Here is a 22,163-nt window from a genome sequence, read left to right as displayed (position 1 = left end):
GTATTCCTAAACCATAGAGTTCTATTAACTAGCAATTATTTATAACTCCTCAAATCAAATAAAAAAAAGAGATATTTACTTATTTTATTTCCCCAGGTGCATCATTCTCTGTGTGGCTGTCCCAGCTCAGATGGTTGAGTCTGTCTATCTTGATGATCTCAGCCAATTCAATGCTTCCCCACAGGAATGCATTGGGAAGCTAGTTGCCCTGCACCAATCAGTATTTTCTCATAGAAATGAATGTTGCTGTACTTCAGTCCTGCAGTCTTTGCAGCACCGGACCAAGGAAATCCATCTAGTGAGTGACTGTCAGAGTGACAGCCACTAGATGAGACATAAGGCAGCAGTATTAGCACTTCCTTTTCTTTGAGTTTACCCAACTCAGCCTACAGGGTCAGGCTATATGCCTTAAAAACAGTATATTAAGCTGCAGTGGTTCTGGTGCCTATAAACTCTAAATTAGTAGTAAATTGAAAACCAAATTTCAAAATTCAACTATGAAAGCCTAAATTTAAAAAAGGAACCAGTTAAACCCATTGGGCTAGCAGTTTTACTAGCAAATGTATAGATTGGGTGAAAAACCTATTAAAGGAGGAATTAAGGGACAAGGAGAACAGAAATGACCTCTTACAAGAGATCCCTCTTCTCTCCACCCAGAGTAGCCACAGCACATGCATGGTGGTTGCTATGGCAACTCCCAATATGTTGCTGCTAGCGCTGGGTAGGGAGTATAGGAATGGAGTGACATGATGTCCTCTGGAAAACATTTGACCTGCTTGGGGAAGTGTCACCAAGAAAGACAAATCATCGCACAGCTGAGAAAGAACGGGGGCTGATCGGAGGTGGGTTTTAGAAGTGTAACACCCATCTTCGAGACTGGGGCGGAGAGCAGAGGGCCAGGTGATTTGTGACAGTTCTCCTTTAACATTCATGAGTTGAGTGACATGTTTTTGAGCAGCCACTACATTTATAAGAAACATAATTTGAAGACTACAGAACTTTGTTATGCTTATAAAAAAAAACACTCAGCAACACAATTCTCAAACTCCAATAAAATTAACTTTGAGAATTTTATTTTCAGCTATAATATGTATAATATGAAAATGAAATTAAAATGCAATGCAAGGCCTCATTATGGCCCTTTAATATTGCTTGTGCACATGATTGCCTCAAGTCCCGTTTGAGAAAGCATTTGCTACATCTGTACATCTCTATGTGCTTACCTGCAGGTTCTCTGACACTGATTTACAACCATTTCCACAGTGATCATTATCACTGGGCTTTGGCACAGGCTGTATTGTGCAGAGCGTCACTAAGGCTATTCCTTGCTGACAATTTATCTAGAAGTATTAGTTACTATAAATAACCAAGAGTGTGGACATTTATAAAACCCTAAAGAAAAGATATATACTTAACATGGGAAAGTACCGGTATTTGCCCAATCATCTTCTCCTGACATAAAATAATTTCAAATTAGAAGGTTTGGATATTGGCAGGGTTGTTCACTAACCCCTAAATCTAAATGGAAAAAGTAAGACAAAAATAGCTACTCTAGAAAAATTCTCGAACTCCGCTATAGTCAGATTGGTCTATTTTTACCACGCTTTTGCCCCTGGATTTAATTTTCAAAAATTGGGAATGTATTTATTTATTTTCTCGTCCCTGTCTTCCCCCAGAGTGTGTGGTGGCTAGGTGTAATGTATGTGTGCTGGCTGTATGTACTGTGTGTGCTGGCATGGGAAATGTAGGGTTAATGTTAGGTTTAAAATTAGGGTTAGATTTATGAAATTATTTTTATTTAGAGATTAGGAGCACCTGGGGAAAAAAAAAACATGACATTTTAAATTATGTAGAGGATTATTTAAGCCTTACTCCTAGGGTTAGGGTTAGAGTAAGGAGTGAGAGAGGTTAAAGTAGTACCTAAGCTTAATTTTAACCCTCACTTAAAACTAAATGTCCCATGTGCCTGTGCTTTAGTTATTCCCTAACTATAACATAACACACCTTAACCAGGAACTTGATGAGGAGGAGTTACCTGTACAGCTGATGACCACCAAGCTCCATCAGATTTCTATACCCATCAGGAGTGCTAGCACGCATGTGCAGCACAGGCAACAGCTGATCTACATCACAGGACATGGGCATACATTTCTGGCAGTATATATCTGTCTGTATGCATGTCTGTATGTCAGTATGCATGTCTGTAGATATGTCTGTCTCTAGGAATATATGTATGTATGTATGTATGTATGTATGTCAGTATGTATGTCTGTAGGAATGTCTGTATGTATGTCAGTATGTATGTCAGTATGTATGTCAGTATGTATGTCAGTATGTATGCCTGTGGACAGTATTTGGAGACAGCAACCGAAGCAAAGTGAAGGATAATCGCGACCAGCAACCCCACCGACGTCCACACAGACCCCCAGTTACTGGGGAGAGCAAGGATATCACATGGGAACCTGTCCGGCACTGACAGTAACCCGGCTGGGCTCGAAGCTCGTTGGGGCTTGAGTCGGGATGGGACGGCCGCTCTCCCGGGTCACTCAAAAGCTTGCTCAAAAGTGAGGAATCCAACGCAGCTAATGAGAAAAACACCTACTATTATTCCACCAGCCTACTACAGAGCAGTAAAGCTTATGGACACTGCGACTGGGGGCATTTAATATACCTGAATGTTGCCACGCCGCACCCGACTGCAGAGAGCACTGAGAAGGCGCTGCAGAGGGAACTATCTCGTGCTCACAGATAAACGCACAAGAGGGAACCATGCACTGGAGCAAAGACCGGAGAGCCAATAACGTACCAAACAGTCAGCAACCACCCAGGTCGAACCAAGCAACCACAGGGGGCACAGTGGATCCCTGCGACCGGACTACAGACGCTGAAGATCCGAAACCAGCTAGCTGACTACCTTAAACAGGCAACAAGAGCCCAACACCTACCCCGGGTCCATCTGGGACACTTATTGACCTCATCTACACTGCGGATATGTCTAAGCACAGACAACAAAGGACTTGATCTACTCTATCTACGGCGACAGGACAAAGTGTTCCCTGATCTTGTAACAAAAAGAGAACTTTACAGTAATCTTTAATGCCTGTCCGTCTTTATTTGTTTAATGGTCTTTAACTGTCTGACGGCTTAGCATTCTCATAATACTTTTGTAAAATCGTATACTGTCTTACAATTCATGCCAGTCATGCTCCCAGATAGCCTATCACCTACTTATTTTATGCTGTCTAACCTCACTGCCTGGCAAATCCTGTGGTACTTTTTCTTTCTGGTACTAGTATCTTAGTAGCATGCATTATAATTATGGTCCCATATAACCGCATATACCTGAGATGAATGCTTTACACTTTCTTCTTGTCATAGAAATGTAAATTCTTTATCCAACAGTTTTGTGTCCTGCACATAATGTAATCCAATCAATCTTAATTTCCAATAAACTGTGGGCAAACCGGTGCCTGCAAACAGTCACACAGTTACATCGGCTGAAAAGAGACATGCGCCCATCGAGTTCAGCCTTTCTCACATCTGTTTTTGCTGTTGATCCAAAAGGAGGCAAAAAACACAGTTTGAAGCGCTTTTCAATTTTGCAACAAACTAGGAAAAATCCCTTCTTGACCCCAGAATCACAGAATCATTGGATCAAGAAGTTGCTATCCAACCTATTAAAAAGTATATTCCTGATGCACAGAGTATTAGTAGTAATAAAATACAATATATTGCATCAATTTGGGAATTATGTGATCTATTTTACATGGAGAGATAGCCTAGAGCTTTATTTATAATCTTTCAATGAAGTTCTTTGTTTTTCAGCTAACCCTGCAGCTCCACTGTGTCCACAGTTAGAAAGAAAAGGAGGAGATCAGGGGTTCCGGAAAAATACTTATTGTGATGATAGTGTGAGAAGGACATTAAATTTTATTACTGTCAGGTGCTGTTAGTCAGAATATGCGAGAGCAAGGAAGCCCTAAAGAAGTGTGTGCAACCACAGTATGCAGACAGCCAACTCACTTGAAGACCATAATGTCAGATTGGAGTCTCAATTACAATAATTTATATAGTGCCAACATAATCTTCAGTGCTGTACAATAGGGAAACAAGACAGACATTTAATTCTAACAAATAATGCAATGCATACAAGAACAGTAAGTGAAGAAGGCTCTGCCCAAACAAGTTTACAATCTCATAAAATCTCTCTTAAATGACAGGGAGTTATAATCTCAGTCCGAGGTGCAATACAATTTCTATGTCTCTATGTGTTGAGCTCTGATGTAAAGGATAGGTCAAGTAATACAAAGGATCTATAGACAGAATAGAAAGCACTGATGTTCCCTCATTTCCATCTAAACTATAGTGTAATATAGATTGCAATAGATATCCCTCTCTACTGAATGAATATACTAACTGAGCTATTTAAATGATACCATGCTGTACACCCAATCCAGGCCCATCCCATAAGGCCTGTACACCCATTTGCTATACCGAGGACAGCTGCTTAGCCTCTAATGGACACAGCTACAGTTAGAATTTTTCACAAACTGAAGCAATTTGTGCAAGAGAATAAAAACAGGGAGCAAACAACTTCATTCCTTTTTTTTTTCAAATGAAAGTAATTGTCTAAGGTTATAATGTCTCCTTTATTCATCAATACCTTGAATGCAGCTATTTGACCAAGGGAGCTTCGTTAACTTTTTTTGTGAATTCATTGTATCATAGCCATCATTTTTATGGCAGCTTTATTGGCTCCAGTGATGGATCCAGAGCATGAACGTGGAAAGGACTTTGCCAGTTTTAGTGCTGTAGAGTTAGATTTACAGCTTTAATGATCCGTAGGCATCTGTTTTAGAACCATTGCAGGGTTAAGTCCTCAGTATGACAGCCATTAGAGGCACTGACCGATTCAAGCTTGAATAGGTGATGTAGAAGCCCCATAGGAAAGCATTGATTCAATGCTTTCATATGACAAAGTTTAAATGCGCTCACCGTGCATTTGCATTAGGTCCACAATTTTTTTTTTATAAATATATTGCTGAAATTCACCATTATTAAATTACAATCAGTGTGCAGCTTAAAGGGACACTCAGTCATCAAAACAACTTAATCTAAAGTAAGTTGTTATGGTGCCAGGAGGACCCCAGAGGCACTCTAACCTCAACGGGTTTAACCATTCTGGAACAGTTAAATCTGTGCCCTGTTTGCTAGGAATAGGAAACATATAGAGTAGAATCATCTCTCTCTACCGCTTGTATTTGTCTGTGTATATTGTACGTTCTCCACTAATTGTACAGCGCTGCGGAATCTGTTGGCGCTTTATAAATACCAGTAATAAATAAAAAAAAAAATTATGACACCAAAACAAAATTATTAAAGATCCCACTAATGGACACACTCCTCAAACACAATGGCACAAAAAAAATGTTGCCTTGCAATTTGCATCATTTGAATACTGCAAGTTAGATATCAATGTATTTATGAAAAAAAGAAACGCACCATTTAAATGTAAAATGCTATAAAAAAGTCCTAAAACCAGCACTTATAAGGTATCGTACAGTGATGCAGAATTTGTTGGCACTATATAAATAAATAATAATAACAATAATAATAACAACAACAACAACAAGCTGCACATCAAAATAGAAACACTCACAAATCTCTCTCTCTCTCTCTCTCTATATATATATATATAAATATATATATATGTAATAGCAACATGACATTGCATATAAATGCTAATATTTTATTTTTATTACTTGATTTTTCTACATTTATAAATACCTATCTTTGTTTTTCTAAATAGTCTCAGAAGCTTATCTGAAAACATAAATAGCATTTTTTATCCCTCCTGGAAAATGACAACACTTTGTGAACATGCTCAGTTAATAAAGCTGCATCTATTAAAGCTCTAAATATTTAAATTAACCCATGAAGTGCCAGAGATATGACCAGCACATTCTTGCAAAGCAGTGTGTGGCACAGCTCGGGCACTGAAAGAGTTAAAACTCAGCAGTTTGAAACTATTAAATTTAGAATGTTGATAAAAGTCCCATACTGTACCTGTGCTAATCCAGGCTGGAATACTCTGTGAGCAAGTAAATTCAAAGCTCCCACTGTACAGACAGCCCCAGGCCTGCACTGGGAAGTTGTGGTTGCCTAGCAAATTAATCAACACAAACTTGTGTTTATTGAATCCCTCTCTAAACCCCTCCCATCATTGTAACTGCTGCTTTGTGTTCATTCACAAATGTAAACACAAGGAGCAGATCAACTGACAATGTTAACCCCTTAACACCGCAGCCAAATGTACAAGTTGTGAACGAAACAAAACGTAAACAAAACCTGGCATTTGCGCTATATGTCTGTCCAACCGTAATTCACCTCTTTCATATTAAATGCACCCCCCTTATTATATATCATTTTATTCAGGGGAAACAGGGCTTTCATTTAATATCAAATATTTAGCTATGAAACATAATTTAATATGAAAAAAATGGGACAAAATAAGATTTTTTTGGATTTTTTTCGTTCTACATGACATTTTAACTGTCAATGTCATAATACTGTTTGCTTTTACTGCAATAAAATACACATATTTGTATTCAGCAAAGTCTCACGTGTAAAACAGTACCCCCTATGTACAGGTTTTATGGTGTTTTGGGAAGTTACAGGGTCAAATATAGCGTGTTACATTTGAAATTGAAATTAGCCAGATTGGTTACGTTGCCTTTGAGACTGTATAGTAGCCCAGGAAATAAATTTACACCCATAATGGCATACCATTTGCAATAGTAGACGACCCAAGGTATTGCAAATAAGCGATGTCCAGTCTTTTTTAGTAGCCATTTGGTCACAAACACTGGCCAAAGTTAGCGTTCGTATTTGTTTGTGTGTGAAAAATGCAAAAAACGCCAATTTTGGCCAGTGTTTGTGACTAAGTGGCTACTAAAAAAGACTGGACATACCCCATTTGCAATACCTTTGGTTGTCTACTATTGCAAATGGTATGCCATCATAGGGGTAATTTTCATTCTTGGGCTACCATAGGGTCATAAAGGCAACGTAAGCAATCTGGCGAATTTTAATGTGAAAAAAATTAAACACAAGCCTTATATTTGACGCTGTAATTTTTGAAAACACCATAAAACCTGTACATGAGGGGTACTGTTGTACTCAGGAGACTTCGCTGAACACAAATATTTGTGTTTCAAAACAGTAAAAAGTATTGCAGCAATAATATCGTCCCTGTAAGTGCTGTTTGTGCGTGAAAAATGCAAAAAACGTCACTTTTTCTGTCGATATCATGGTTGTAATACATTTTACTGTTTTGAAACACTAATATTTGTGTTCAGCGAAGTCTCCCGAGTAAAACAGTACCCCCCATGTACAGGTTTTATGGTGTCTTGGAAAGTTATAGGGTTAAATATAGTGCTAGCAAATTAAATTCCCTATACTTTCGGCATGGGTGGTCAGGCAGGTCCCGCTAATTGTAATTAATTAGGATACCCAATTATGTAAAATTATTACATAAATATATGTGTAGAATTAATATATGTATATATATACATATGTGTATATATACGTATATATATATATATATTTTTTTAAATATTTTTATTTATATATAGGTATATATATAGTGATATATACGTATATATTTATGTATATAGATATATATATTATTTCGTTCTACGTGTATTTTGATATAAATATATATATATATTAATATCACAATACAGTTAGAACGAAATAAAACACATCTATATATTTTTTAATATTTTATTTTTAATTATTTATTTTATTTTATTTTTTTACGTATTTACATATTTATTTTTTTTATATTATTTATAAATATAAATATAACAATAATTATATATATATTTAATCAGTATCAGTCTACGTGTAATTTGATATTAATATATATATATAATTATATATATATTAATATTAAAATACACCTAGACGGTGTATGTGTGTGTATGTATATGTGTATATATATACTTAGATCATATATATATAATATATATATATATATGATCTAAGTATAAATTTATTTTTTTACACTTTTAACATTATTTTTATTTTATTTTCAGCCAGCAGGGGGACCAACTGTCATTACAGTTAGTCCCCCTGCTGGCATTGCTGGAGCCAGCTATACCGGCCATGTGATTGTGAGGTCCTCGCAAGGACCTCACTCTCACATGACCGGGAGGCACCGGAGGAGGAAGATGTGCCGCGGGGGGGCTCCCTGGGAGTCCCCCCAACCGCGATCGCCGGCGTGGGACCGCCGGCGACCGGGTAAGTTACTAAAAACCGGAGGGCGTACTATTACGTCCGGCGGCGTTTAGAGCCGCTTTTAAAAGGACGTAATAGTACGCCCTCCGGACTTAAGGGGTTAAACAATAAACATGTTAAACAATAAACGTTATTTAAACATGTTATTTATAATATTCTAGTAACAGACAAATTCTAGTATTTTTGCACGGCTTTTTTTTTTTTTTTTTAAAGAGCTTTAACCCCTTAAGGACACAGGACATGTGTGACATGTCATGATTCCCTTTTATTCCAGAAGTTTGGTCCTTAAGGGGTTAAACAAAGAATGTTCAATGTATAAATTAAACAGGGCTACAGTATAACGCTACTCTGTTCATGTGATCAGAGTGTCATTAAACGCACACAAAAAGCCACCAATGACAAGGAAGCCAAAATAAGGTAAAGATTCTGAGGAATTTTAAAGCTGGTGTACATTTAGGACTGGTGTTTTTTTTTTATTTTTATTAAGGGTCCACAAGGGGAATTTTGGGGGACTTAGGGTGGGCTTAAAGAAACACTACAGTTACAGGAATACAAACGTATCCCTGTCACTATAGTTGTAAAAACATTATTTAGGTGACCGCCCACCTCCCTGTCAGTAAAGTAAAAGGTGATTTTAACAGCTGGATTTGACCCCTTGGCTGAAATCATCACACTTGATGATCTCATCCAATCCAATGCTTTCCGATATTAACGCATTGGAAGACTATTGCACATTCGCGGCAAACCGCCCCTGTTGCGCGAATCAGCATCTCCTCATATCAATGCATTGAATTAATGCATTTTTATGTGTAGCTTTCAGCATGCAGAGCACACTGGGCAGCACTGACCCAGTAAGCACCTCTAGTGGTCATCTGAGTGACTGCCAATGTAGGTTTTTTTCTCTGAGGCATTGTTTACATTAAAATTCCTGCATGGACTGGCTGTAGACACCAGAACAACTACATTAATCTTAGTTGCTCTGGTGACTGCAGTGTCCCTAGTTAAGTGGGATTTTACGTTTAAGTTGCTATGGACTGTATTTTCCATGTTTCCCGGTCAGATAAATACTTATTGAGAATGATACAGTGACCCAAAAAGACACAGACGTCTGGAAGTTTAGAGCCTTACAACTGTAAAAGGCTCTAAAACATGTGAGTTTATTCAAACGTATAACTCACATAACAAAAGAATCTTTTCTGGGACCTTTTTCTGATATACTGCACAATCATTTGTATATTTTCTATTTTTCTCTCTATATGTAACATGAAAATACAAGTGTGATATAGAGGGTAAGTGCCTTTAAAGCACTATATACACGTATTCACTCACTCTTCAGATTTATACCTAGCGCCACACTCGTGAAAACTGAGGGTTTAAAGGGTATAAACACCTGCTAAATCTAAAGTTTCTATGTTGTTTTTGGTGATCTTTTATGTGTGGTGGGTTAATAGGAGTACCCACGGAGTGTATATAGCAGCTAAAATTCATTCTAATAACTTTATACAACAACTATATAGCGCCACCATTTCCACATCTTTTGTGTGCATATCCTGGATTCACTATTCCCTGTCCAATGAAATGAGCAATAGACATGTGCAATTTGTTTTGTTCCGAATGTACATTTGTACAAATTTCATGCCATACAGACATTCTGATGCTTATGAATGCTTGAAGTGTCGAAGTTCTGAAGTGCCGAAGGTCTGAAGTGACGACGTCCGGCAGTTCCAAAGTGCCGAACCGAACGCATTGGTCCGAATTGCCGAAGCAGACAAATTTTTTTACTTACCCGAATTTCCAAACCGAAACACATTTTTTGCCCATGTGCATCCCTAATCTAGAGTTGAAACTAAAATGTTAAACAGTCAGTAAAAAAAAAAAAATGTAGCTTGAAAGATGACACATCTCATTTCACATTTTCCTTTTATATGGTAATATACATGATATACAGTAGAAGCTGGTCTGTAGGAGTGGATGAAACAGTGCCCACCCAATATTTTTTGCAGTTAAAAAACAAAAAATGTTACATTAGTCATGATAAGTTCTTCATATTTATTATTTTTTTAAAAACAGATAGTAGTGACAGCACACAAATAAAATCATTACCACATTCTGTAAATTAATATTTGATCTGTGGATTAAAAAGAGTAAAATACAATAGGGTAATATAGTATATACTAAAATGTTTGTATGCACATAAAAGGACCCACTCACATGATTATGAGCCACTTAGCTTGCTCGGAACTAAAGTTGGAAAGTTGATTTTTTTTTATATTTCATTCCCAATTTTCCAGTCTTGCTAAGTAACATCTTTCTATATTTCTAATTTCTGTTTTATTGCATACCATATATATGGATAGGACTGTCACTGTCACTGACTGACATCACTCTATGATAATTTGGGAGCCAACACACAGGCTCCAAACCACGTGAGTCCATTTTCATTATATTACTTATCCATGTTTATCCAGATATACTACACTAGATTAGTCTATCTGTATGTTTTATATTTTTTATACAAACTCCTTTAAACAGACTGTTGACTGAGACCGAGGGAACCCACAAGAATCCACAAGCGTGAATTGTATCGCTCACGCACATACAAGTGGAGCTTTCAAGAGATCACAAAATCTGTAAGTGTATTTCTAACTTATATATATATTTATCCATCTCTGTTACAAATATAATCGAGAAATACTGTAAGGCACTACCCCTCCCTTCCTGTATGAGCAATTTATATTTATCTGAAAAGAGGAGAGACTCTGGATCGAGTGTTCAAGCTGCCTACCTTCATCAAATACTACTGGAGCACTGAAGGACCATATAGACTCTATATAAAAGGAAAGATGAAAGATGATAGTAAAGAATTGTGCAGTAAAATATTCTGTTTCATAGGTTAGTGTAGCGGACTGCCTTGCATTCCGACTGGCTGCCTCCGACAATCGCTGCTTCCTAGTGCTTACAGAGAACCACAAGCACCGCACCAGACACCATCAGCACTGTAGTCCCCACTTCCAGTGTTACAGCTTGGCTGGGGTCTCGCTGTCCTCCACCCACCCTGTACCCAAGACCAGGATCCAGCTTCCAGTGGGTAGAACTCTCCTCCAAGAGAGTGTAGCAACATGCTCTTAAAAGAGCAAGTATTATATTCCAGAGGGAGTATAGTGATATAGCAATCCCCCCACACATGAGATGAGACTCTATATTGAGGGTAAGAAGGAATTTGTTTATTGGTGGCCACAACTGGCCTTATATGCAGGTACCCATGCAAGGGGCACTCCCCCCTGGACCTGAGAGTAGACTACAGTAAAAACATACACATGATTACATTGGCTGTCAGGTCCAGGGCACTCCCTCATAAAACAAGATAATCCCTCCTCTTTGCCTGGGAGATAATTGAGTCAAGCACTGTATTAAACTCAATTATCTCCAGGCACAGAAAACATACATTTTAACAAAACCCCCAAAATACATTTAAACACACAAAACTCCCACAAAAGTTACATCCCCTAATAGCCATGATCTGGGTGACCACCATATCCAAAAATCACCCAGATCGCTTCAAGGGTTCAGGGATTTCATGGAAGTTATAATTTGACCGACCGCACGCATGGTCCCATGCCCAAAACAGCTCTATAGAATCAGGGCTTGCGGTCGGTCAAGTTCGGTAGTTTAAAAACCGAACAAACTACAGAACCTAGTCAATGTTCTTACCCTGGAGCTTGTTCCCCTCATCCAGATGAACGATTCCACCGAACAGTGCCCTTTTAAGTTGTATAAAACGATGATGGAAGTCCAGCGGTGTTCAGGAGTTTCTGTGTCTGATTTTAGTTCCAGGAATTTGACGACTAAACACTGTTGCCTGCATTCATGCGAATAATATGTCCACCACCTCGTGGTTGTTCATGCGTACAGCGTCCACCCAAACAGACAATTAGAACACTGCGGTTAGAATTGTTACCAAGTGTTAATAGGGTTTAACAAGCTCCAGGGTGGTCTCTGGTTCGTGCATATAATATAGATATAATCCCAATTGAATAAAAAAAAAAAAACAAGCAATATAGGCGCTAAAGTGTAAAATATTAGTGCAAAATTTACAAATAAAGGTAGAGCAGCACCTAAAAGTGTGCAAGCTCAAAGAACACCGTACAAAGAATACAAATAGTAAAAATAGAAAGGTGCGCTGTACCTTTAAAAATTTAAAGTGCAAATAAGTGCATCAATATAGTGCAAATAGGGAGTGTCTGTCCAATGTAATCACACTCTATATAACAATTGTGCAAAATTGCAAGTGAAAAGGGAACACAAAATAAAAAAATGATAACTTACAATAAATAATATTCGGTTATTCCAATTTGGAGATGTGGTACATAAAAGGGAAAAATATAAAATCACATAGCATAATATTGTATAAGACTGGTATAAAACAGCAAGAAAAGAGAATAAAACTCACAAGGGAGGAGCAGTAAAAGTCTGCTCCAACTTCTTCAGCATATCGTCCACACCATGGGACTTAGAGTAGAAAAACAGCAGGACGCCAGCTAGTTAAAACGAACTTTATTTCTTCCAAAAAAGGCTCCCTCTCCCACATAGAAGGCCAGTGTCCAGTAGAATATTGTGCAGAGATGAACACTCAAATATTTTTCGGCACTTCTCAAGGCACTTCCGGGTTCGGAGCTCCGTACAGTCACGTGATAGCGTGATGACGTCATCACGCTATCACGTGACTGTACGGAGCTCCGAACCCGGAAGTGCCTTGAGAAGTGCCGAAAAATATTTGAGTGTTCATCTCTGCACAATATTCTACTGGACACTGGCCTTCTATGTGGGAGAGGGAGCCTTTTTTGGAAGAAATAAAGTTCGTTTTAACTAGCTGGCGTCCTGCTGTTTTTCTACTCTAAGTCCCATGGTGTGGACGATATGCTGAAGAAGTTGGAGCAGACTTTTACTGCTCCTCCCTTGTGAGTTTTATTCTCTTTTCTTGCTGTTTTATACCAGTCTTATACAATATTATGCTATGTGATTTTATATTTTTCCCTTGTATGTACCACATCTCCAAATTGGAATAACCGAATATTATTTATTGTAAGTTATCATTTTTTATTTTGTGTTCCCTTTTCACTTGCAATTTTGCACAATTGTTATATAGAGTGTGATTACATTGGACAGACACTCCCTATTTGCACTATATTGATGCACTTATTTGCACTTTAAATTTTTAAAGGTACAGCGCACCTTTCTATTTTTACTATATATAATCCCAATTGCACGAACAGAGCCTTTTTGAAGTATTTTATCCAGGTCTATTGCAGGGGGCCATAGTCCTGGGGCAGGAGGCTGGCAAGCGGGCTCCTCCAAAAGCCCATGGTGAAGTTCTGTTCACCACAGTTAGTAATGTATTTTCTAAGAAAATACATTTTTTTGTCATAAAAAGTTAAATTTAAAGTGTGGAATCAAATTTCTTACTGAACTTATGTTTACAATTTTTATCCAATATTAGCAACATATATTATTATTTTTTTGGGTTGTTTTCCATTACTTAGAAAGGGACTTTATAAGGAATCTCAAAGAGTGCATTAGCCAGAGCTTTAGCAAATCATTCCTTTGATAATGTCTTTCATATTTGCCGATAGCACAACCTTTCAAAGTTCTTGAAGATTATGCTTAGAATTCAGACTTTAAAGTAATGAATAATGTATAAAATCTCATTAGATTTCAGCTTATTTTTATTTTGTCTAAAATGTGACATTAAAATTATACGAACTAAGAAAACTCTATGGGAAAATATAAAATGTCAACATTGCTTTGAGTTATCTCAAGAGGCAACATTAGTTGCCTTTAGTCAGAATGAACTTGAAACAATATTGGATTATTACAGTTGTTTTTTTTTTTTTAAAAAAGATGAGAGAAACGTGGAGATTTAGTCACAAAATATTAAAATACAAGAACCAACAAGGGAATTGCAGAATCTTGACTGTATTAAGCCATACTGGATATTAAACTAAATTGTTGACTTTTTTTTCAAATTAGGATCTGTTGTCCTGAATCTAGATCTGCTTTACTTTGTAGTTTATTTTCATTTTAATACTATTCTCCATAATTTATTTAGGGAACAAACCTCTCTGCCGAAAACAAGACATTGGTCTATGAAATGTTTCACTAATTTCTACTCTTATTTTATACATTCTGGTAATTGCTTCACTCATGAGAAGACACGAATAAAATGAATAAAAGAAAATCATTGTCACATTGCAGTGTATCCTAGTCTGTTAATCAATTTCTCTTTTTGTTTAAAGGGACACTATAGTCACCAGAACAACTACAGCTTTATGTAGTTGTTCTGGTGAGTATAATAGCTCCCTTCAGGCATTTTCATGTAAACACTGCCTTTTCAGAGAAAAGGCAGTGTTTACATTGCCCCTAGGGACACCTCCAAGTGACCACTCCTTAGATGGCCACTGGAGGGGCTTCCTGGCTCAGTGCTGCACAGTAAACAGGCCTGCTGTACAACCCCACACTCTGCATGGAGACGCAGAATTTTCCTCAGAGAGATGCATTGATTGCATTTGGCCCCGCTCCTATAGGAAAGCATTATATTGGCTAAAAATCGTCCATTTTGATTATATCACAAAGGGGGTGGAGCCAGCACCGGCAGACCCGCGCGGCATCTGAAAATAAGGTGAGTTTTAAACTTTTATAGGGGGACTAAGAGGGGATAAGCCACCTACATGGTGGGTTAAACACTATAGGGTCAGGAATACATGTTTGTGTTCCTGACCCTATAGTGATCCTTTAACGTTAATTTACAGGTTGTGTAATATTTATGAGAGAGTCTGTACGTGTTACTTTATACAGCTACAGCGAGGATCAATCTTTGGACATCTATGTAACTATATTTTTCTCCCACAAATTCCCTTTTTCTCTTTTGTAACACTTCCCTAAAGATTCAATAAAAGCTATTTGAAAAGGAGAGTTGCTTTCATGCATTGCGTAACACATTCCAAAGCACTGTTAATATAGGTATAACAATTAAAACAAACGAAAAAGGAAATGAAACCAAATACACAAATATAGATTTGAATATTGTTATAGAATATGTACGTGGTGTAATTTTCAATAAATAATATACAGATAAACTGAAAGCAAAATAAGTAAATAAATACAAACATTATAAACTAGTAGGCGCTGTATGAATTATAGCAGTTTATTCAGCTTTAAACTCAAACTATCAAGTTATTAAACAAACGTCTTTAATAATCTCAGTGATTCCTACTCCCAGGGTCTTGATTCCAAATTGTGTCCCCATGCTTTTTTAGTGTGATCTAAATAGTTAGAATAAGGCACTTTGTATTGATTATGCGACAGCCAACTACCCACAGTAAACCAATAAACCGATTACGATAGCAGCACTGCCTTAAAGACTCCTTCAGTGATATGAAGTGGTCATGGTGCCTGTAGTCTCTATGTGCAGTTGTTCACTATGAAACACAGCACATATGGAGATTAGCTTTCCGCTGTCGGAGGTTTAATTCCACCCTTCGAATCATCACTGGGGCATCAGTGTAGTTCTGGTCTGACTAATGTCAATTCTGTGCATCTTTCTATGTCGTCAGTAGACACTCTCAGCCAATGAGTGGCCAGCAGGATAACATTATTTAGCCAACATTATTTAGCTCTGTAGCTCTGCCGAAGTCGCATACACATCACCGCCAGCCATAGAGGATACTTAATCCTGGCAGGATTAGGTAAGAGGGCAAACCATTGAAAAAAAATGTTTGCCATATTAATGGGAAATGGAGCCAGGGTATTCCTAGCATCATAACCACTACAGTGAGCTGTAGTGGGTAACTCTTTAAGTGCATTGGAGAATCTTATGACACAGTGCAGGGTCTATTAATAGCATTTTGTATGCGTAATATATTGCTTTCGAATAATGGGTATCATAATCCTGTATCATCAAGCTAACCCAAATGTTTAAAGGGACACTATAGGCACCCTGACCACTTAATCTCATTGAAATGGTCTGGATGTACAGTCACTGTCCCCGTTTGTGCTGCAATATAAAAAAATTACAGTTGTAGATAAAATACAATAATTTTATGTCAAGACACGGAGGCTCATATTGCTTAACCCTTTCTTTACTGTTCACCAATAGCAGCAAAGTATATTAACAGTAAGAAAAAACAGTAACCATAGAGATAGGACACTCCCATATCCAGTCCCAGTATAATAGGCAGCACCTCCTCCTCCAATTCCTCTTTCTTTGCTGCTACCAGACAGATAAGTACCTCAAAAATTATTTTTCTCTGCTGACATTTTGTACCATTCACTGGTTAATGTATGATTGTATTTTGTATTTATTTGACCTTCTGTTGTATACCTTGTTTGAGCCCAGGGTCCCAGACCATCCCTGTCCGGCTTTATCCTGCTCTACCTTCTCTGATTCCCTTGGTATCGCTCTAAACTTTCCCTCCATTACTCTGCCGGTCTGCCTGTCTTCTCTCCTATTACTTTGTTCGAATTTTTCATGTGAACGCTGCATTCACCTGTTTGATGTGAACTGGTCTGCCTGCCTATTCTCCTATTGCTGTATTCGAATTTTTCATTCGAATGCAGGATTCACCTGTTTGATGTGAACCAGTCTGCCTGCCTATTCTCCTATTGCTGCATTCGAATTTTTCATTCGAATGCTGGATTCACCTGTTTGATGTGAACCAGTCTGCCTGCCTATTCTCCTATTGCTGCATTCGAATTTTTCATTCGAATGCTGGATTCACCTGTTTTATGTGTTCCCCCCCAGCGGCCATTTTCTATCAGTCACTTTGGCGCTCTTTTTCCCTCCGTTCTCCTTATCTGCCGGTCTGGACCCTGGTGAGCTCCCTCCTTTTTCCCTGTTATCTCTGCCTAGCCTGGGGTGATTAACTCCTGCTAGTGCATCCTCCACATTGTTAGCAGCTCTATTTCTTTTACCACAGAATATATATATTTTTCACTTGTATCCCTATATACACTATATATATTTGCCTATATAGGGAAATATTGTTTTGAGTTTGACATTACTCAATATAACTATTATTATGCCTAAACCTAAGGGACCTGTCTCCCCTCTCTCCCCTGAGGATAGGGATATTCCCCAGGCGCTGGCTGGCCCTAACTCTGCCAGCTCTGGTCCCCCTTCTTCTGCGGGTGACCCTATGTCTGTGCCGGATGATGCCCAGGCCATGGCGCTGCAACGCTCAGTTACAGACGCCATCATGGCCGCCATGGGCTCAATGTCCTCAGCCTTGTCCCAGTCTATATCTCAGGCTTTATTGGCACAATCTATACCCGCAGAGGCACCTACCATGCCTACACGCTTATCTCGTTCCTCAGAGAACAACCCAGGGGACAACCCTAGAAAGGCTAAGGCCAAATCTAAGCACCTGACCCCGCCCGCCTCCAGAACCACTAAGACTGGTGTTAAAATATCCACCAAAGATAGCGTGCCTATATCACGCAAAAGAGCCTTTCCGCGCCAGGCAGAACGGGCGCGGCACTGGAAATGTGCCAGAGCACTTACAGAGAGCGACTCCGACTCAGAAATCGGGTCTTGTGAGGAGGCTATGGATGAGTCCGGGGATGACTCCAAGAACGAGTCTGATGGGCAGGACACTGACCCCTTTGCCCCTACCCTACCAGGATTGGTAATCAGTGACTCTCGCAGTGACTCTCCCGCTACCGCGGGTTCGACCCTCTTAGACCCGGTTGGGGAACCTATGTTTGACCCGGATGCTCTCCATCACCCGAGGTCAGCAGAATGGCTCCCAGCCGCCCATGTGGCGAAATACCTTGAGAACTGGGTTAGGCGCCCCCTTAGCAAGACGGCGCGCAATAAGCTCAGGGCGGAATGTCCTAGACCCCTTATCCCTAACAAAGTCTGTGAGACACCCATTGTAGACCCTAAAATGACGCAGTTTCTGGCCAAGATGGGTTGGAATCCCTGTAAGGGCCTGGAATCTGCGTTAAAGTCATGCCAGGACAAACACCTGGACATTTTTGGCCCCCTGGCTAAATTATTCGACATGGCCGAGATAGCTAGAACAGAGAACAGACAGGTCGACCCGGAGGAACTCCGTGGTTGGGTGCAGAGGGCTATCTGCATAGCCAGTAGCGTAAACACTTCCCTGTCTATAGAACGGCGTAAAGCCATCCTCTTTAAAATCGAGCCCAAATTGGCCAACCTCGCCCTCACTGAGGCAGGTAAAGAGGCTCAGGGCCAGCTATTTGGAGACTCCTTTATTAAGGATTTGGGGCGCTTCGTTGGTGCTTTCACAGCCCTAGACAAGGCCCAGTCCTCCATGAGGAGGGTGTTTCAAGGACGGGTCTCTTCCAGGGCCGGCAGATTCAGGAGCCGTCTGTCCGGCCGGTCTAATTTTAACTCCCGAGGATCGGGACGAGGCTCTTATACCCAGAGGCCACCGTATCAGGACACAAGACACCAGTCTCCCTTCTTCCCATCTCGTGGAAGACCATGGCGCTCCAGAAGCTTCAGAGGGAACCCCGATTCCAGACGCCCTTACGGTAAGACCACACATACCTTGTGTTTTTTCCAATATCTGTGTAGGGGGCAGACTCCGTCATTTTTTCCATGCCTGGTTAGAAATCACCTCAGATCCCTGGGTTTTGAACACTGTGAAGGGGTTCCACATAGAATTGGTAGATACCCCGGGCCACATTCCTTCCCCTCACCCTATGGTACTTTCGAAGGCAGACCGCGCCTTAATAGACGAGGAACTGTTGTCACTCCACACGAAGGGAGCGATAGAACGTGCCCCGCTGGCACATTCTGGGGTTATAAGCAACATCTTCCTGGTAGAAAAGAAAGGCGGCCAGATGCGCCCAGTTATAAACCTTCGGGCCCTGAATTCCATAGTGCGCTACCGCCAGTTCAAAATGGAGGGGATCCACCTCCTGCGGGACCTTCTCCTCCGCGGAGATTGGATGGCAAAGTTAGATCTCAAAGATGCCTACCTGACTGTCCCGGTGGCCGAGTCATCCAGAGACCTACTAAGGTTCCTCTGGAAAGGCGAAACATGGCGTTTCACATGCCTCCCATTCGTACTCTCATCCGCTCCGTGGTGCTTCACCAAGTTGATGCGACCGGCCATGGCCTGGCTACGCAGTCGAGGAGTCAGACTGATAGTCTATCTGGACGATATCCTCCTCATGGCACAAGATCGGAGAGCCCTCCTAGAACACCTTCAATGGACAATGGACCTCCTACGTCAACTGGGTTTCCTACTCAACGGGGAGAAGTCCTGCCTCTCCCCTTCCCGACACATGGAGTTCCTAGGGTTCACGGTCGACTCGGAAGCGGAGTCTCTCAGTCTCCCTCCAGCCAAAATACGCTCCATCCGCAAGGAACTACGACGTGCCCTCACGAGACAACAGCTGTCGTTGCGACACCTGGCACGAATCATTGGACTACTGACCTCGTCCATCCAGGCGGTGTTCCTGGCTCCGCTCCACTACCGAGCTCTCCAACGCCTGAAGATAGCACACCTCAACAAAGGGGCTTCGTATGCAGACTTGGTTCCCCTGGACGCGGAATCCCGAGACGAGATGACCTGGTGGATCCACAACCTATCCGCCTGGAATGGCAAGGCCATCTTCGGCTCCCAGCCGGAGTTCACGGTGGACTCGGACACGAGTCTCCACGTCTGGGGCGCACACTGCAACTGGGTGACCACTGGGGGTCGGTGGACAGACGCAGAGTCCCGACTCCACATCAATGCCCTAGAACTACTGGCTGGTTCCTTTGCGATCAAGAGCTTTGCGAACGGCACGGCCAGCACATGCATCAAGCTGCGGATGGACAACATTTCAGCGGTTCGGTATGTCAACCACCTGGGCGGCACACGCTCTGCGGTGCTGGCCCGCTTGGCGAAATATTTCTGGACCTATTGCCTAGACAGGAACCTGACGGTCCAAGCGGAATACCTTCCTGGCCTTCACAATACCCATGCGGATTGGAGCTCACGCTATCTAGCAGACAGCAGCGATTGGAAATTGGATACCGAGGTGTTCTCCACTGTCTCATCCCTCTGGGGACCCTTTTCCATAGACCTATTCGCTTCCAGACTCAACACCCAACTACCCAGGTTCTACAGCTGGCGCCCGGAATGGCCCGAATCGCGCCTTTACGCCTTCCCGCCATTTGCCATGATCCCCTGAGTGCTACTCCAGGTACGTCGCCAGATGGCGGAAATGGTCCTACTAACCCCATTCTGGGGTACCCAGTCGTGGTTTCCACAACTCCTAGAACTGGCTATAGACATCCCTGCTCTTCTACCGCCCAGCCGGGACCTTCTACTGAACCCGATAGGCCAACAACATCCACTCCTACTGGACGGATCATTGCGACTACTCGCATGGAGAATCTCGGGGATCCCTGGGAAGTCCCAGGAATTTCGGACGCAACTCGACGCCTCTTGGCTGACGCATGGGCTCCCGGCACTAGACGCTCATACGGGACCGCTTGGAGAACTTGGACTGGTTGGTGCCTGGCTAGGAACCTGGATCCCGTGGCGGCTCCTGTGACGACGATACTCCAGTTCCTCACATCATTATTTGAAGAGGGTCGTGCATATCGCACGATCAACCTATACAGATCAGCCATCTCGTCAGCTCATCATGGTTTCAACGGCTGCCCAGCGGGCCAGCATCCCCTGGTATGCCGCTTTCTCAAAGGGGCACGCCTCTCGCGTCCTCCCAGACCTCGATACACAGCCACATGGGACGTCACCTGCGTCCTATCGCTGTTTTCCTCCTGGCCTCCCAACTCGGACCTCACCTTACAACAACTCTCTGCCAAGTTGGTATGCCTGTTCTGCCTCATCTCCTGTAAACGAGTCTCGGAGGTACGTGCCCTGGACCACGATGCAAGATCCTTCACCCCGGACGGGGTGACATTCAATGTCTCCAGAAGGACTAAGACGGCCATACGCTCAGTCTTGTACCCGAGTTTTCCTAATAACCCGATGTTGTGCCCAGTGACATGTTTGAAGGAATACGAACTTCGGACGAAGGCCCATAGGTCGGCTACAACGCCTCAACTTTTCCTCTCCATCCGTCGACCCTTCACCCCAGTATCCAGCACGACTCTGGCTCGTTGGGTGAAGTGGATTATGTCGCAGGCGGGGGTGGACACATCCATCTTTAGCGCCCACTCCACACGTGGGGCTTCAGCTACGTCTATGGCCTCTTCGGGAGCACGCCTGGAAGACCTTATGAGGATGGCGGACTGGTCCAGAGAATCCACCTTCAGGGAATTCTACTTCCGACCTCAGCCACACGTTTTCTCGTCGGTCATGGATCAGCTTTAAACTAGCAATATGAGCCTCCGTGTCTTGACATAAAATTACATGATTTTGCTATTTCATGACGAAAAGTCATGATTTTATGAAAGACACGGAGGCGAGTATTGCCCCTCCCTATTACTTATTTATAGAATTTCCCCCCCTGTCTTTTCTCGCTTCGGGCGGTAAGTATAACATTGCCTTCCATGAATGTATAACTTATATGTACATCTGACTCATGACACTTCACATACATGGGGACTCTTTACTCAGGTACGAATGGGGGTACACTAACGGGTGGCTTGGTTTCCAATGTACCGTATCTTGGCATGGGCAAATAGTGTTAGTACCGATTTAACCTTTGGGCTCCTGTCATTATGTCTTCACAGGTTGATCCACTTCTAAGCGCATCGCATGAAGGACGTCTCTATGCTCAGGACTTCCACAAGTTAGCTGAAGTTCAAGAGTTGACAAAGAGATGGACTCCCTATGGTTAAAAGTTTCACCATTTGTTCCCGGTTTTGCCTA

General features: G+C 41.3%; 1 protein-coding gene across 1 annotated transcript in view; it reads right to left on the bottom strand.

The window, feature by feature from the left end:
• TTC12 (tetratricopeptide repeat domain 12) overlaps positions 1 to 6,138 on the bottom strand; it is a 99,367-nt gene extending 93,229 nt beyond the window's left edge. Inside the window, exon 1 of the mRNA XM_063436518.1 lies at positions 6,067 to 6,138. The gene's annotated coding sequence lies outside the window, so the exon portion shown is untranslated. The remainder of the gene's footprint in view (positions 1 to 6,066) is intronic.
• Positions 6,139 to 22,163: the final 16,025 nt, after the last annotated feature.

This window comes from Pelobates fuscus, chromosome 11, assembly GCF_036172605.1.
Source record: "Pelobates fuscus isolate aPelFus1 chromosome 11, aPelFus1.pri, whole genome shotgun sequence".
NCBI classification, from domain to species: Eukaryota; Metazoa; Chordata; class Amphibia; order Anura; family Pelobatidae; genus Pelobates; species Pelobates fuscus.
The sequence above is the reverse complement of the archived record's forward strand: the minus strand, read 5'-3'. Positions and strand labels throughout refer to the sequence as shown.